The following is an 18882-nucleotide window of genomic DNA, read 5'->3' on the forward strand; positions in this document are numbered from 1 at the left end:
GGGGAACTGCTGAGTAATCCCAGAGACCACAGGGGTGTTTCCAGGGAGTTGAGCAGATGGCCATAGCCGTGGGTGGCTGGTCGGGCAACAACACTTCCTGCCTGCTCGGCAGAGCCACTAGGTCACCTGGGGACACTGTCTGGGTGTGTCTCTCCCGGGCCAGTCCAGTCTTGTACTCTTGCTTGTCCAGATTCCCAGGACTTCTTGGGTATAGAGGGGCAGAAGGAGAGAGGTGGCTGCGGTTGGAAGTGGCCCTGCCTGTCTCCATCAAGGCCACATGGTTACAACCCTACCAGGATAGGAAGGTGCCTGCGACTCCAGGGACTCTACCCAGTTCAAGCTTGCTCTGCACTGAAAGCAGCTAGGGCCTTGGGTATGTGGCCTCCAGTGACAAGACAGTCCAGGAGACTAAACAGCTATTGCCTCTGCTTGGCGGAGCTGTTACCTTCTTGGCTAACACTGGGTGAGGTTTTTGTGTGTGTGTGTCCTTCAGTGAAGCACATGCCATTGAGAAAGAGAAAATGCAGGTCTGCTTCTAGCAACAGCCCAGGAATGAGCCTCTCAGGAAAAGCTGGGCCTTTGTTTGGAGACAGCCACACCCTCCCGAGGGAAGAATGAGGGCCCCAGACTAGGTGGAGACCCAGCAGGAAGTGGGTGAGCTCTGTCAGGGTTTAAAGGTTCATAGCTGCATTGCAATGGACCACACAGAGTCACAAGCTGTTTTGGAGAACAGCAAGAAGAGCCGTCTCTCCTCAGAGACCGCAGCACGAGGCCGCCACGTGACAAGATGCTACTGTGAGAGTCATCAGTGACATTAGTGAAAAAAAAAACCAAAAAAAAAAAAAAAACCACAGGCCACAATAGTCTCATGGGCTCCTCTAATTTATGAGAGTATTGATGTCAATTAATTGAGATTGATTTAATCAGTGAATCAAGACACTGCAGAAATCACTTTCCCTCGTGATGAATCCTAGGTAGTTTGATTGGAAAGTAACAGCATAAAGACTGAGCGCCAGGCCTGGTGGTACACACCTGTGTCCATCCCCCACCCCTTCCGTGCTTTCTAGAGGTGGAGGCAGGAGGATCAGGAGTTCAAAGCCATCCTTGGCTACCTATTAGTTTGAGGTCAAGCTGGTCTATATGAACCCTGTCTCCAAATACAAAATCATAGCCCCAGAAGAGTGAGATAGGGTAAGGAGATGACTTAGGAGGTGAAGCACTTGCTGTGTAATCGTAAGGACCTGAGTTCACGTCCTTTAGACCCACATAAAGTCAGATGTGGCAGCACGTGCCTGTAACCCCAGCACTGGGTGGGTTGGGGTGAAGACAGGTGGATCCTGGGAACTCATTGACCACATATTCTGGCTGGAACAGCAGGCTCTAGGTTCAAAGGGAAACCCTGGCTCAAAAGAAAATACAAAGGTGGCAAGTGACGAGAAAGACATCTGGAGTTGTTTTCTGGCCTCCACATGTGCACACACAGAGGAGCACATCTGCACATACACAAGCATAACCACACACACACACACACACACACACACACCCAGCAAGGTTAGAAGATAAAACAGGACAATGTTCTCCATCGACTTTTTAAAAAAATATGGGAGTTGAAAATAGAGAAAAATAGATTTGGGTTGATAATAGCATTATGTTAAGATAAACTAGATTTGAGCTGATATTAACATTGTAAGTTAAGATAAAAAAAGAGAGACATAGTTATAAAAACTGCAACAGTGCATCCTCATCTCTGTAAGAGTTTCTTTCTTTCTTTCTTTCTTTCTTTCTTTCTTTCTTTCTTTCTTTCTTTTTTTATAATTATTGTTTTTTTATTTATTAAAGATTTCTGTCTCTTCCCCACCGCCGCCTCCCTTTTCCCTCCCCCTCCCCCAATCAAGTCCCCCTCCCTCATCAGCCCAAAGAGCAATCAGGGTTCTCTGCCCTGTGGGAAGTCCAAGGACCACCCACCTCCATCCAGGTCTAGTGAGGTGAGCATCCAAACTGCCTAGGCTCCCACAAAGCCAATACGTGCACTAGGATCAAAAACCCATTGCCATTGTTCTTGATGTCTCAGTAGTCCTCATTGTCCGCTAAGTTCAGTGAGACCGGTTTTAACCCAGGCTTTTTCAGACCCAGGCCAGCTGGCCTTGGTGAGTTCCCGATAGGACATCCCCATTGTCTCAGTGTATGGGTGCACCCCTCGCGGTCCTGAGTTCCTTGCTCGTGCTCTCTCTCCTTCTGCTCCTAATTTGGACCTTAAGATTTCTGTCTGGTGCTCCAATGTGGGTCTCTGTCTCTGCCTCCTTTTATCACCTGATGAAGGTTAATATTCAGGAGGATGCCTATATGTTTTTCTTTGGGTTCACCTTCTTATTTAGCTTCTCTAAGAATCCGAATTATAGGCTCAATGTCCTTTATTTATGGCTAGAAACCAAATATGAGTGAGTACATCCCATGTTCCTCTTTTTGGGTCTGGCTTACCTCACTCAGGATAGTGTTTTCTATTTCCATCCATTTGTATGCAAAATTCAATAAGTCCTTGTTTTTTACTGCTGAGTAGTACTCTAATATGTATATATTCCATACTTTCTTCATCCTCTGTAAGAGTTTCTTGGAAATAATGTTTTTCATTTCTACTGAGAAGTGGGCAAAATGCACAAAAAGCAAAAATAAAGTCATTAAAACAAAGAAAATGTCCAGTATGTTGTTGACTAAAGCAAATAAAACAAGAAAGTACAGTTTTAAGAATTTTTTTTCAGGACAGTTTCATGTATTCCAGCCTGGCCTTGAGCAAACTGTAGTCTACCTGCCCTTCTGACTCTCCTTCCTCCACCTCCAGAGAGCTAGCCTTCTAGTCTTGCACCACCATACCTGGTTTATGTGCTGGGAATGGAGCCCCCTGGGGTTCGTGTATGTTAGGCAAGCACTCTGCCCACAGAGCCACATTCCCAGCCCTAAGACCCCTTTAAGGGGTGAGGGTGGCAGAGATGGTGAGGCATTTTCTAATGCCTTAGGCGGTGGTGGACATGTGCCAGCCTTTAGGCATTCACGGAGGGTGTCGTAATGTTCCACCTCTGCTGTCCTCTTGCGTTTTCTTCCTAGAAATTCAGAGTTAACCCTGTTGTATGGGGCTGAGAAAGGTGGCCATCTGAATAGGAGTGGGGAGAGTCACAGAGCTGGGTGTCGAAGCTGAGTGGCGTGAGCAGGCCACCATAGCAGTGTGGAGCATCCCCCAGGAGGTGGGGTAGCCACAATCTGTGTGGACTGCGGTAAGAGTGGGCATCTCCAGGGTGAACAGAGCATCAAAGAGGCGGTGTGATAAATCTCTGCAGAGGGCTGGGAAGATGACTCAGTGGCTAAAGCACTTGCTGCACAAGTGTGAGGACCTGAATGAGTTCAGATCCTCAGATCTACAGCCATGTATATGGCATGGAGTCTCACAGTAATTTCAGTGCTGGAAGGCAGAAGTAGAGGATCCTTGGAGCAAGCTGGCTAGCTGGACACACCAACAAGCTCTGGATTCACTTGAGAGACCCTGACTCAATGAACAAGGTAGGGAACATCAGCTATGTGCTTCCATGTGCATGCACACATGTGTTTATGTGTATCCGCATGCATGGAAACACATATTCATGCCTGCACACCACACACATCCACATGACAAAAAGGAAAAGCAAATATCTGTAGAATAGTGGGCTGTCAGTGTGGCACTGGGGACCATCCACAGAGGAAGAGGATCTGTGAATTGTCATATCAGTTTCTACAGGGTCCACAGGGCATTCGCAAGCTAGGGGTGGCCCATTTACATGGAACCGTAGACCATTAAACAGAGTTTGAGCATCCACAAAGCAATGTGGACCATCTCTGGAAGACTGTGACCATCCTGGGAGGATCAGTGCTTCCACAGTATATAGAAGACATCTGTATAGGAACTTAGACCCATGTAGATCTGTGGCCCCTCCCAAGGCATAGAATTTTCAGGGTGAGGCAGGCATGCACTGATGAGCTCTGTACAGACAGCAGTGATAGCCCTGCCATCAGAGCTTTCGTCAACTTGACACCAAACCTAGACATACCTGGGAAGAAGGGCTCTCAACTGAGGAATTGTTTCCAACAGGTTGGCCTATGGGCAAGGCTGTAGCATATTTTCTTGATGGCTGATAGATGTGGGAAGGCCCAACCCACTATGAGTTGATGTCACTCTTGGGCAGGTAGGCCTGGGTAGTATAAGAAATGTAGGTGAGTGAGCCAGAGCAAGCAAGCCACTAAGCAGTATTCCTCCATGGCTTCTTCCTCAAGGTCTTGCCTTGGGCTCCCTCTGATGATGGACCTGTGTCTTAGTTAGTTTTTTTTTTTTTTTTTTTTTTGAGAAAGGACACCGTGACCACACCAACTCTTACAAGGAAAACATTTAATCGAGGTGGTGGCTTAGTTTCAGAGGCTCAGTCCGTTATCATCATGATGGGGAGCGTGGTGGAGTGCAGGCAGATGTGGGGCTGGCTGCATCTTGACCAGAGGCAGCAGGAAGTTGACTGACTTGCCACACTGAGTGAAGCTTGAGAAAAAGGCCTCAAAGCCCACCCCTAGAGTGACGCACTACCTTTGACAAGACCACACCTACTCCAACAAGGCCACACCACCTAATAGTGCCGCTCCCTTTGGTGGCCATTTTCTTCCAAACCACCACAACCTGTAAGGTAAAATAAAACTCTTTCTTTCCCAAGTTGCTTCTGGTCATGGTGTTTTTCATAGCCACAGAGAAGAGATCAGGACATCTGCCCATACCCATAGCTTCTTTCAGGGAAGCTGATCAGGGAAAGGATACTTTCCTGTGCAAGGTGGTTAATGACATGCTCAAAGAATGATGGAAAGGTGGATGACACCCAAGCCAGCATGGGAGGACCCCACGGCCACATCAGGATAATCCAACCATCAAACAAAAGGCAGCAGAGAACTGAGTGGGACAGAAGCCATGCGATCAGAGATATGTCTCAGTTTGAAGTCTGACGAGGAAGAGGATATTTATATACTGCCAAAGAACCCTGTCTCTGAACACTGAATGCAGAGGAGGCAGTGGGGAGAATGATAGACATCGCCATGGTGATGGCCAGCAGAGCGCAGCAGCAGCAGCAGAACCGCTGATTGCATGGTCCCTGATGGAGCACAGGGAGGATACAGGGCTTCTTCTGCAAAGACATCACGAGGAGTCATCAGGTCCATAATGAAGGAGATTCTGTCAAGCAACGGACCAGATCACAAGAAACCAGACAAGGCCATGAACCATGCCTCGCCAGGGAGAGAGGGAGGAAGAAAGGGAGGGAGGGATGAATAACAGGGCAAGATCGACATGAAAGCCATTCAGTTTTCTGCCTTGATCACAATAGGTGAATTTTCTCTGCAAGATTTCCTACAAGGGCCTGGGGTTATAGTTCAGTGAGTCGAGGGCTCGCCTAGCATTCGCCAAGCCTGGGTTTGAGCCCTCGTTCTGCATTCACAGGTGTGGTGATCACATGGTCAACATGAGACCTTTGCCCCCAAAATCAAAACAAAGCAAAAATCAATTTCATAGCCTGGGTCACCTAAGTTAGCTTCAACTGTCAACACAGACCAGAGATATCTGAGGGACTCTCAGTTTGGGGGTTGCCTAAATCATGCTGGACTGTAAGCGTGTCTCTAGGGCATTATTATTGATTGATAAATGGTGTAAGAGAGCCCAGCATGCAGCCAGCAGTGCCATCTCTGTAAGAAAAGTCTGAACCACGGCCTGGGAGGAAGCTGGTAGGCAGGGTTCCTCCATAGTTTCTGCATCAGTTCCTGCTTGAGGTCTTTTTTAATTTTAATAAATTTATTAATTATTTCTTTTACACCCCAGTGACAGTTTCTCTTCCCTCTTCTCCTCCCACTCCCTCCCCTACTTCCCCTCTCTGTTTCCACCACCCTCTAATCTACTCCTCCATTTCTGTTCTGTTCTGTTCTGTTCTGTTCTGTTCTGTTCTGTTCAAGGGTAGGTACCCTATGAATATCAACAAAACATGGCGTAACAAGTTGTGGTAAGACTAAGCACCTCCCCATGTAGTAAGGATGGGCAACGTGATGACCCAGTATGAGGAGAAGGATCCCAAAAGTCAGTAAAAGAGTCATGGACAGCTCCTGTTCCCACTGTTAGGAGTCCCACAAGAGGAGCGACCTACACAACTGTAACATATATGCAGTGTCTAGGTCCGTCCCATGCAGGCTCCCTGGCTGTTGGTTGTCTCTGTGACCCCCTAGGAACCCAGGTTAGTTGATTCTGTGAGTTTTCTGGTGGTGTCTTTGACCCCTCTGGCTCCTATAATCCTTTTCTCCCCACTTTCTGCAGGATTCTCCAAGCTCAGCCCAATGTTGGCTGTGGGTCTGCATCTGTTTCTAAATGAAGTTGCTGAATGAAGCTTCTCTGCTAACAACTGGGCTAGGCACCAGTCTATGTGTCTACCTACTTGATGCTTGCTTGCCCCAACTTCGCTCAATGGTGGACTGTGACCTGGAAGTCTAGGCTGAAATAATACCTTTCTCCTCCATGTTGCTTTTGCTCAGGTGTTTTATCAAAGTAACAGAAAGCAGAGCAATGGGTTCTAGTTCATGAAAAATATGCATTGATCCAAGTGTCCACCAGTCATGGACCTGGTATTCATAGCGGTACAAGCTTGTCAGCACAGAATTTGGGAATTTGAGGCAGGAGGATTTAGAGTTCAAGGTCATTCTTGACTATAGAATGAGTCTGAGGCCAGCCTGAACTATAATGAGAATTTTGCCTCAAAAATAAAAGTCAAAGCCGGGCGGTGGTGGCGCACGCCTTTAATCCCAGCACTCGGGAGGCAGAGGCAGGCGGATCTCTGTGAGTTCGAGGCCAGCCTGGTCTACAAGAGCTAGTTCCGGGACAGGCACCAAAGCTACAGAGAAACCCTGTCTCGAAAAACCAAAAAAAAAAGTCAATATACATATAAACTAACATCAAATTAATTAACATTGTCAGAAGGAAAAAAATCCCTGCTTGGTTCTTGCAATTTTTTGTGGTTCGAAGAGTCTCTCTCTCTCTGTGTATCATGCACACACACACACACACACACACACACACACACACACACACGATACTCTCACTCACACACATACACACTTATCACACACATATACACATATCACACATGTATGTATGCACTCAGACACACACACATGTACAGATGCACACGCATATGCATACACACACATGTACATGCACACACCTGTAGCCATTGGCAAAGTGATTCTATTTTAGGACTCTGTTGCAGGGAGGCCCATCAGAGTCCCTGTCCAGGAAGCACACAGAAAGAGGCTTCACTCCTCCCAGGCAGGCTTCTTGGTGGCAGCAGTTCCCTAAGGCAAATGCTGGCATACCACTTGGCTACTGAGAACTGTGCTGGCAAAGCAGACTCAGGCTCTATGGTGATGGACCTTGCCCCTTGCTGTGAGCCTAGAGAGCTGTTTACAGCTATGTATATGCAAAAAAGTTGCAGCTTTTGAAAAATGCCCAGAAATTTCTGAAAGACAGAGTTTAGGAAAACAGGCTGACTGAAAAGGTGGGGTGTGAGCTGCTTTCCCTCGTGCTATGACAAAGTGACCCAAGGGAGGAAGACTTGCTGTCTGTTCAGCGTGCGGTCCATCCTGGCAGGGAAGGCATGGGGGCAGGAGTGTGGGGCAGCTGGCCACACGGCACCCACAGGAAGCAGAGAGAGGTCCTCTGTTCACGTTCTTCCTTTGATGCAGTCCAGGACCCTTGTTCTGGTTTGTTTTCTGTCGCTGTCATAAAACACTCCGACCAAAAGCAAGTTCAGGGAGGAAAGGGCTTATTTCATCTTAAATCTCCAGGTTCCAGTCCTTCAGCTGAAGGAAGTCAGGTCAGGAACTCAGTGCAGGAACCTGAAGATGGGCCTGATCACTTTTTCCCTCACGGCCAAGGACGTACAGCAGGAATCATGGAGTTCGCTGCCTGAGAGCTAGGTCTCTGGCTCACGTTTGGTTAGCTCTTTTGTACAGCCCAGGCCTATCTGCCTAGGGACAGTGCCTCCCGCAGTGGGCTGGGCCCTTCACCATCAATTAATAATCAGAGTAATGCCCCACAGACACGTCTGCAGGCCGGTGTGATCTAGGCAGTTCCTTAATGGAGGCTTTCCTCTCTGAAGACTCTAGGCTGTGTCAAAATTAGCAATAAAAGCTAACTAGGACAGGATGGTGCTGCCTATATTCAGGTTTGGGTCTCGGTTACCCAATCTAGAAACTCTCTTACAGACAAAGGTTTGTCTCCTAGGTGATGCTGGATGCTGTCAAGTTGACACTCCTTATTAACCAACACAGAGAAGGATGTGGGGGGGAGGTAGAGGGAGCAGAGACACACCCAGGGAAGACCTGGGAGGATGATCAGGAGCCCTCTTAGGCCATCCCAGTACTTTTCTGCCACTCTTGATGGATCAGCCTGGCCTGAGCCCAGATTCTGCAGTGTTTTGAACACCAAACTACATAGTCTCTGGGGGCCTGGGCGTGAGATAAAGGCAGCACTGTGGTGTGGCTCCCTCAGGGCCCACAGGACCATTGCCATGGTAGGTCCCAGCCTTCCATATCTTCACATTCCCAGAGGGCTGAGGGACATAGTCACCTTACCTCACAGGACTGTTTTGTGCATAGAGTGGTCCAGTCATCCCTGTGGGGGGAGAGATTCCTCAGGCCTCAGCATGTCTGGCTGTAGTCGCTGTCTGGAAAGGAAACTAGAACCCACACATGGGCAACAGAGGATACGTGTGGGGGGGGGGTTGTCACAGGGCTACTCCATGTCTGCAGTGCTCAGAAGCTGAGAATGGGAGCCTAGTGACCCAGCACGAGGCTCTGAGTTGAGAAATCGGCTGGCGACTCATTGCGGTGCCTCGGAAAATCTTTGCCAGTGTCTGCTTCCTCCTCCTGCTAATGTGTGAATATCCAGGGTTAAAACTCATCTCCCTCCTTGGAGGGGCAGCAGGGCCTGAAGAGGAAGCAGTTGTGGCGTGGGTGAGGAATCTGCCAGCCCTTTGTAGATGCTTCCCTGGCCTTGCTCAGCTCAGAGATGGCCACTTCCCTCAGGCACTCCTGGCTGGTCCTCCCTTGTCCCCTGCACCCCCTGCCTTAACCTTTGTTAATCTTCCGCTGAACTTACTGCAAGGATGGGACATGGGAAACCTTAGTAATATCTTAATGGTCTTACAAGAGGAATAATGGCCAGCGACTTTCTCTGTGCCAGGTTGAGTGGAATCGGGGTGGGCGTCACATGGGACAAACGATGCTTGCACTTCGTTGCTGAGTCAGCTGAGGTTCCAGGTGTTTAGGTGACACATTTGCCCTTCATTGTCTTCCTTTTGGCCCATTGGCATGGCATGTATCTATTATTTTCTTTTTATGTATCCATTGGTTGGTTTTGTGTATAGAGGCCAGAGGACAACCTCAGCTATAATTCCTCGGAAGCTGTCGGCCCTGGCTTTTGAGATAGGGTCTCTCATTAAGAGCTACAACTTATCCAGCAGGCTAAGCTGCCTGGTCCAGGACCCCCAGGGATCTCCTTCTCCCCTACAAGCCCACACTACCACTCTCAGCTTTGGACATCAGTGGCAGGCCTTGAACTCATGCCCTCTTACTGGCTGAGCCATCTCCTTAGCTTTCACATTTATCTATGTCAAACATCTTTCTTGCCCTGGCTCACAACCCTCTGAGGGACCCTACCTCAGGGGAGTGTGAACCGTTGTAGCTTCCACCTAGAGGAACCCAGAACCCTTAGCTGCCTCTGCTTTGCTGTACACACTGACTCCTAACAGCTGAAACAGCAGGTGGCTAACAGTTGCCCTGCTGGTGGATGGATGCTGGCTCTCCTGGCAGTTCCTCCTCCTCTTCCAATGAATAAATCTGTTTCAGCCAGTGGCTTAGCAGAACAGGGCAAGGTGGGAATTCCAAGCAGATAGAGGAGGAGAGAGTACGTGGAGTCAGGGAGAAGCCATGTAGCCACCGGGGACAGCCGCCTGCACTGGAGCAGACCAAAACTTTGCCAGGAGGCCACGAACTTGTGGTGATGCACAGATTAATGGAGATGGGTTAGTTTAAGACAAGAGTAAGCCAGAAATATGCTTTAGCTTTTGGCCAAACAGTATTGCAAACAATATAGTTTCTATGTGATTATTTCATGGTCTGGGCAGCTGGGGATGAACAAGAAGCCTCCAGCTACACTTCTTGGTTGACAATCTTCCTCTCAAGGCAACAGAGCACCAAGTTGGCTGTGACAGCTGTCAATTAGAGGATTCTATTGCCAACCCCTCCCCCATCTTGGTTTATTTAAAGGAAAAATAAGCATAAAATTGAGGGCTTACAACAAAGGCCCACGGCTAACCTTAACTAACAGTGCTTGACTCGTCTCTTCCCTAGGAAGCCGTGGGCCTGTCTGTTCATCCTCAGTCTTCAAGAATAGTCAGTTCTGTGGTTAGTTTGATACAAAAGCGCCTTTAGCCGAGAACAGGGAGGACAGTGGAAGACTGCTTCGCCCCAGGGATGAGGAGGAAAAAACGCTCCCTGGAGAGGTGAGAGGACTGTGTTCAGCCTGTTGGGCGTTTCAGTTACAGGGATCTTCAGTGAAACAGTTGGGTTTGTGATGTGGGAGTCCCCTCTGTATGCTGTGAATGCCATTGGTTCATAAAGAAACTGTTTTGGGTCTGTGCAGGGCAGGATAGAGGTCGGTGGGGAACTAAACTGCATGCTGGGAGAAAGAAGGCGGAGTCAGGAGACTCCATGTAGTCCCACCAGAGACAGACACCGGGCAAAACTTTATCCAGTAAGCCACAGTCTCGTGGCAATTAATAAAAATGGGTTAAATTAAGATGTAAGAGTTAGCCAATAAAAAACTAGAGCTAATAGGCCAAGCAGTTTCTGTGTGTTTATTTCAGGGATGAGCAGCCCAAAACAAGCAAGTGGCCTTCCTACTACAAATTTGTTTAGGATTTTCCTCAGCAACTGAGTCACCAAGAAGTGAGCTCATGGGACAGGAGTCTGGATGGATCATTTTCAGGAATGTAGTGGATTTTTTTTTTGTTTTAACTCTTTGCTGTTTTGGGGGCTGACCACCCAGCTCCCGAATAAATACACAGAGACTTATTCTTACTTATGAGTGCCCAGCCTTAGCTCGGCTTGTTTCTAGCCAGCTTTTCTCAACTTAAATCATCCCAGCTACCTTTTTCCTGTGGGCTTTTATCCTTCTCTCTTCTATATGTCTTTCTTAATTTCTTAAATCCACTGCTGACTGTGTGGCTGGGTGACTGGCCCCTGGTATCCTCCTCCTTTTCCTTTTCTCGTTCCTTCTTCTCATTCTTCTTGTCTTACTCTCTCTGCCTGCCAGCCCCGCCTGTTTCTCTCTCCTGTCCAGCTAAGGGCCGTTCAGCTCTGTTAGACCCATCAGGTGTTTTAGACAGGCAAAGTAACACGGCTTCACAGAGTTAAACAAATGCAACATAAAAGAACGCAGCACATCTCTGCATCCTTAACAAAAGAAGCAGAAACAAGTGTAACACACCTTTACACAGTTAAAATAATATTCCACAGCCCAGGAGCGTTGAGGAGACAGAGCAGACCCTGCCAGGTGAGGGACACTACCTCTGGAGCTCATGGTTTCAGTCTGCATTCGCAAAGGTGCTAAGGTGGCGTGAATGTAGGAGTTCTCCGTAGGTGCATCAGTGCTGTGGCCCGGCAGTCCCTGCAGAGCCAGTGAAGTCTGCGCATGCAGTGACTTCATACCTCCTCTGCAGACAGCTGTCCACAGCTGCATACATGCTGAAAGGTGTGTGCGAGGTCATCATCCAGGGTTTTATAAGCCATTCCCTGGCTCAGCCCCAGGGCTGCTTACGGCTTTAGAGAAAGACGACATCACACTTCACGAGCGACAGATGGCTTTTATCAATCCTTGCATGATTGTTTATGGAGACGAGGCTGAGAGCCCCTGCAGCTGGAACCTGAACGGCCGATTCTCCCTTCTTTTTCTGGTAGACAGTCCCATCCCTCATAGGATAGCCCCATGGCTTTCTAGGCTCTTCTTTGTTGTACTACTCTCTGTCCCGTGGAAGACAGACATTTGTTTCTCGAGTTCCCTCCCGAAGTCATTGACCCTCAGAACCACACGCTTTCCCCATATGTGACTCAGAGGATGTGGGGGGTCATACCCAGGGCAGTTCTAAAACGAGACAGGCAATTGTTGGTTTTACTCCCCGGGAAGGTTTTGAAAGATCCTGCCACACTCCCTGACAGAAAACAACCGAGAAACCTGTGCACAATACAAAACAGAGCTGCTGGGGTGGTGGGGAACAGAGCTGTGGGACTGGGCCTGGGGCGGGGCAGCAGCACAGGGTAAATGTGTGGCTTTGTGGCATTTCTTTTAATGCAGGAACTGACAGGGTCCGGCCTGAGCCTTGTGGCAAGAGGCAGACACCTCTGGGGAAAAGCACAGACCTCTGGCCTGAAGGACAGGAACCAGAAAAAGGAAGTTGTGGTTACCAGAGTGGGAGCTTCCAAAGGGGGAGGGAGAAAAGAGAACTTCCAGACTATCCACCCTCCCTCCTTGCACCTTCACCCACAGGGGTGGGCACACACACACACACACACACACACACACACACACACAAAATGAATGTTGCCTTTTGCTATCTAGTTTTAGATTACCAGGTATAGTCCTATCCAATCTGCCAGCCCCCACTTCAGCTGTGCCTATGCGACAGGTCTGAGGAAGGCTAGGGGAGCCTCATCTGTCTCTCAGTTTCACAGAAGGCCAGCATTCTGGGCTGTGACGGAGCCTCTCCTCCAGGCAGATCCCAGGGTAACTGCTCTTATCAGTTAGTCTGGGGCTTCCCAGGCATTTCCTATTCCAGTGGTTTGGATCTGAGTTCACATATTGTTTTGTGCCAACTCTATGTTCTGTTAGAGTTGGCCACGGGAGCCAGACTGTGTTACTGAGGCCAAGGCAGGGGCAGCACTATGTTCTGTCATCCAAGATTTAGAACAGTGGCTCTCAATCTGTGGGTCATGACCCCAGAGGGTCACATATCAGATAATTTACATTAGCAAAATTACAGTTATGAAGTAGCATCAAAATGATTTTATGATTGGGGGTCAGCGCATGAGGAACCGTACTAACGGGCTGCAGCATTAGGAAGGTGGGGAAAGTTTAGAAGGTCCAGCCTGTGATGCTGTCTATATGCATGGGAAACCCAATGTGGACTTTGCTCAGGGCTCTGGGATTCATCTGAGGGTCTGGGACATGGGAAATGTATAATTAGAGCTTCTGTTGCTGTGGTGAAACACTATGACCAAAAGCAAGTTGGGGAGGAAAGAGTTTATTTGGCTTACATTCCAAATGTAATGTAAATGGAGTCCATTTAAAGAAGTCAGGGCAGGAACCCAAGCAGGGCAGGAACCTGATTCTTGGATGAGATAGAGGCCATGGAGGGTGCTGCTTACTGGCTTGCTCATCATGGCTTGTTCATTCTGATTTCTTAAAGAACCCAGGACCATCAGCCCAGGATGGCACCACCCACAATAGGCTAGGCGCTCCCATCAATCACTAATTAAGAAAATGCCTTACAGGTTTGCCTGCAGCCCGATCTTATGGAGGCATTTCTCAAGTGAGATTCCCTCCTCTCTGATGACTCTAGCTTGTGTCAAGTTGGCATGATTAGGCAGCAAGGCAGCTTCTAGAGCCCACTTGCCTCCTAGAGGTCTTGAAGACAGGACTAGAGAGCAACCTCAGCAACCCACACTGCCTTTCTTCTGAAAGAGACCCTCTGCTTCCCAGGAGGGGTCTTCCTGCCCAGGAAGGGGGACCAGGAGGACGGTGAAGAGGACCTGGCCTCCAAAGAGCCAGAGGAACAGCAGTTTATTGATCACAGCTTAGAGATGCTGACAGCAAGCCTGGGCTCACAGGCAGGGTCAGCCTGAAGAGACCCAAAGGAGAAGCAGGCTGCCTTGAGAACTTTGTCCAAACCTCTGTCCATCTCTCTCTCTCTCTGCCCCTGCCTTTCCCCTTCCTTTTCCCCCCTCCCTTCCTGTTCCTCTCCCCTCCTACTTTTTCCTCTAACAAGTCTGCCATCCATGTCCCCAAGTCCATTTGAAGGGACACGGCCAGGAGCTGCATCTCTCTACCCACAGCTCCCTCCATGGGGAGTGTCCTCACCTGGATGAAGGGCCCAGAGCCCTCTCCTGCTTCCTGAGCACCTGTGACCCCTCCTGGGTTTCCAGCAAACTCTACACCTGCGCCCAGGGCCACACACCCTCCGTACTGACTCCTGCTCCAATCAGGCAAACAGAGCTAATTAGAGCAGGAGGCCCGAGTACATTTAGAGTCCCAAGATCCCGGCTGCTTTCCTTGCTGTCCTGCTGGGATGACCAAGCCACAGGATTCCCAGCTCTGAGAGCGACTGACCAGAGACCTTCCTTGACCTGGGTCTGCTTGCAACAGGACCTTCAACGCAATCGATTTTTCTTTTTCACAAATGAGTCTCCTTATTCAAGAAAATTCTGTCAACATTTTTTTTTGAAACCTCAGCCTGAGATGCTCATTTTGAATGTCATGCCTTCTGTCTCCACTCTGGCATCTCCGCTCTGTTTGCCAGCAGTATGCCCACTCGGGCCTCTGTGCTCTGGAGATAAAGAGGAGAAAGCTGTGCATCTCCCCTCCCTCCACCGGCAGCAAGCAGCGGGCGAGAGAATTAAAAGGCACAACTTAATTGGCTCTCCAGCTTCCTGCTGGCTAAGAGAGCTCACCTCTCCGTACCACATTCGAGCACAGGGTTTAATTCCACGAGTGGCTTGGCAGGTAGAGGGTATCGATAGCAAACCGTTCGTTAGGGGCACAGCCAGCCTCGTGCCTCTTCTAGTGTGGAGCAGACACGGCAGGGGTGGCCTAGCTCGCTCTGTCAACCTGACACAGCCTGGAGTGGCTAGAGAGGAAAGCCCCTATTGAGGAATCGCCTGGACTGACTTGGCCTGTGGCTATGCCTGCAGGGGAATATCTTGATTATGGATGGAGGGAGGAGGGCCCAGCCCACCGTGGGAGGCACTGTCCCTAGGCAGGTGGACCTGGGCTGTACGAGAAAGCTAGTTAAACACGAGTGAGGGAGTGAGCCAGAGATGCAGCTCTCAAATAGCATCCTCCATGATTCCTGCTGTACTTCCTTGGCTGTGAGGGAGTTCCCTGGTCAGAGGTAACGCATTATCGAATAGCGAGAAGGCCCATCTCCAGGTGCCTGCCCGGACTTCCTTCAGCTAAGGGACTGGAACCTGGAAGTTTAAGATGAAATAAACCCTGCCTTCCCCAAAGTTGTTTTTTGGTTGGGATGTTTTATCTCAGTCACAGAAAGGAAGCTAGGACAGAGGGTGACTCAATTAAGAACTGAGTAACTGACCTGAATTGGGCTGTGAGCCAAGACCAGCCTCAGAGAGTTTCTTCTCTCAGGCCTTTAGGAGTTCTGAGTGGAGAATGGCATGATGCCCAGCCCAGGGGTTTCTGCCCAGCTTAGGAAGTCATGCCTAGCCCAGGGGCTCATGCCCAATCCACGGGCTTCATGCCCAGCATGGGTGCTCATGGCTGAACAGCAATGGAGAGTGGCAGATTTCCATTGCTTCCTTATCTGGGAAAAGGGACATGAGGGCTGGGAAGATTCCGATCTCCTGCTTGGCATTAGGTCTAGCAGCTGGGCTTCAGTCTGAGTCTGGCTAGCCACCAGGGAACCTCTCCACCGCCACGAATAATGGATGGATGAATGGGCTAGTGCCTGTGAATGGGAGCTTTTACCTAGCATGACAGCCAGACTCTGAGGGAGTGGTCTGGATATCCTGGGAGGGCAGAAGGGCCCCTTGAGGCTGAGGAGCAGGGATGGTCACTGAGGTCCTGTAGTGGTTACTGGTGGCTACTTGAGCCCTCTGGAGCTTGGGATGAGACAGAACAAGGTGCCTTCATGCCCATGTCAGAAGCCTCACTAGAACTGGTGCCACAATAGAATCTGACTCCATAGGGAGAGTGTTCAGAAAAGCACCCATGCCCCATCTGAGGGACATCTCAGCTGAGGCTGCTCCTATCCGCACCAGCTCACACCCTCAGTCTATGAATGAATATGGATGGTCTCTGCACACTCATGGGGAGAAGCCTACCAGGACCTGGATGGTGCATTCTTACCTGACACATCTTTAGACTCAACATCATCAGCTCAGTCACCATACACAGAAGCATAGGCACGTGCATGCTCATAACGCACGGGCACATAAAACTCTGACACACACACACACACACACACACACCCCGTCTCCTCCCCCACGTCTAAGTTATACACAGAGGAACATGCCTGCTGTAAAGAGGTACACACCCCTCTTCATTCTGCTGCCCCAGATGCCTGCTTTAATTTTTTTTTTTTTTTGAGACAGGATCTGATGTAGCCCAAGCTGGCCTCAAACTTGCTATGCAGCTGAGGGTGACTTTGAACTCTCAATCCTCCTGATCCTCCTTTTTCTACCTCTTTAGAGTTGGTATAACAGGAATGGACCACAATGCCTGGTGCTGGGGATGGAACCCAGGGCTTCATGCATGTCAGGCCAGCACTCTGTCAGCTGAGTCACATTCCTGCCTTGCTCTTCCCTTTTGATACAGGGATAACAAGAAAACCCGTATCTGGCTTTGAGGACATTTAGGCAATTAGTGGTGCAAAATTCAAGCCTAGGACTAGATATTTATTCTACATATTAAAGCTCACAAGACCCACATCAAAGAGAAAGCCATTTTAGGAGCCTGTGCACTATATGCATAGAGATTGCCTGGGGGCCTGAGGCAGCAGCTTACCACCTTCCCCTGGGTCTGCTGGCTTGTTTTCTTGTATATCCCAGAGAAGAACATTCTGATCTTTGTGGAAACCTTTGCCCACACTGATGACTGCCCTGCTTTAGTGAGAAGGGAAGCCATGGGAAGGTGTGTATGTGTGTGTCACTGAGACCCTCATTCCAGCTAGTTTAAGGCAATTCTGCCCCAATGACATGTAGTCTTGGGGTGGGGTGGGGGGTCTCTGGGAAAGGCTAGAGAACAGCGGTGGAGAAGACCAGGGGGACAGGGCTGTGATGGCTACACTTGGTTGTCAAGTTGACAACCAAAAATAGCCATCACAAGTCCACCCCTTGGCAACTTGACACACAATCATAGCTTCTATGTCATGATTAATTTCCAAATGAAAACAATTATAGTAATGCCTAAATATAATATAGCTATCCCACATATAATAGTAAATGCATCTAACCAGGTCATGATTATGCCTAACATGATATAACTGTACTCTATATAACCGCACTTACAGTATAAATTTAGAATACGTGATAATGTCCCTTGGGGTACATCCTCTTAGTGTCTCAAATTTACATATGATAACCATTGATACTTTCTTAATTGATGTTACAACATATGATAAAGAAATGGAAGGAAAACACAAATATCTGTGCAAATGCGTTCTTAACAAAATACAACAGAAGCACTTATACCTACTATAATCCTAGTTTCTGCAATTGGTCACATGGCTTAGGTGGTGTTTATAATTACCTCCCCACAGTGAGGGCTGCTACACAGAGAAGCCCTGTCTCAGAAACACAACTACATTCCTCTACTACCCATTCTGTATTTCCTCCATCTTCTGCAAACACCTCGGTGGGTCTTGTCTCTTCATGGAGGAGTGACCCATGCCTTCAACCCTGATGGGTCTGTGCCCTTTGTCACCCTGCCTGGCTTAGGCTGTTATAATTTCCCACTGACTTTAATCACAGGGCATGACAGCACCAAGAGATGCCCTAAAGGGTCTTCTGAACGCCAGACATAATCTTTCTTCCCTCCATTGTGGAGAAACAATCCAGTTTCCCCATGGTAATCTGGATCAGTCACCCCCCCCCCCACACACTCTGTTATTCCATCCTGAGCCTGTGGGTTTAAGGGCATCAGAAGCCCAAAATAACCATGGAGAATCTGAGCTTCCAGTGCAATGGAATCTATGGAGCAAAAACATTCCTAGTGGGTTACTAGGGGTGATAGTGAGTGAAACTGTTCCTTTTCCCACCCCTTGATTCTTGGACCTGTGGATCCTGGCTATGGGGGAAACAGTACCATGTATTGGACACTGACTCAAAGCATCTACCACCTACCATGAACTCTGACCCAGCCCTCTACACTGCTGCCAACTAATTGGTGCTGTAAATGTGTCTTCAAAAGACCATGCCCTCTGCTTCCTGATGGTGGAGAACATGGTAATGTGCAGAGGATTCCATGATCGTGGGCCACGATCACACTTCTCTGGCTGTGAACTAAGTTTCTTGGTCAGAAGCAATACTGTGTGGAATGCCATGTTGGTGGACCAGGCATTCTGTAAGTCTACAGATGGTGGTTTTGGCAAAAGCATTACAGGCAGGAAAGGCAAGTCCATAGGTAGAGTAAGTACTTACTCCAGTAAGAACAAAGTGATGTCCTTTCCAATGCAGTGGACTGGCTGCGAGGTCACTGACTGGTCACCCAGGGAAATGGTACCGTATCTGGAACACAGTGTCAGTCTCTGCTGTTGGCAGATCTGGCACTCAGCAGCTGTAGCCAGGTCAGCTCTGCTGAGTGGAAGTCCATGTGGTTGAGCCCATGCATAACCTCCATGCCTGTCACCACGACCACTTTGTTCATGGGCCTTTTGGGCAATGACAGGAATGGCTGGGGACAGAGGCTGACTGTCCGCAGAACGGCTCATCCTATCTCCTTGATTACTGAACTCAGCTGAAGTCACCTTTTGATGAGCATTTACACGGGACACAGTATCT

Source organism: Alexandromys fortis, unplaced genomic scaffold (assembly GCF_014885135.2).
Source record: "Alexandromys fortis isolate MF-2015 unplaced genomic scaffold, M_Fortis_MF-2015_v1.1 scaffold_144, whole genome shotgun sequence".
NCBI classification, from domain to species: domain Eukaryota; kingdom Metazoa; phylum Chordata; class Mammalia; order Rodentia; family Cricetidae; genus Alexandromys; species Alexandromys fortis.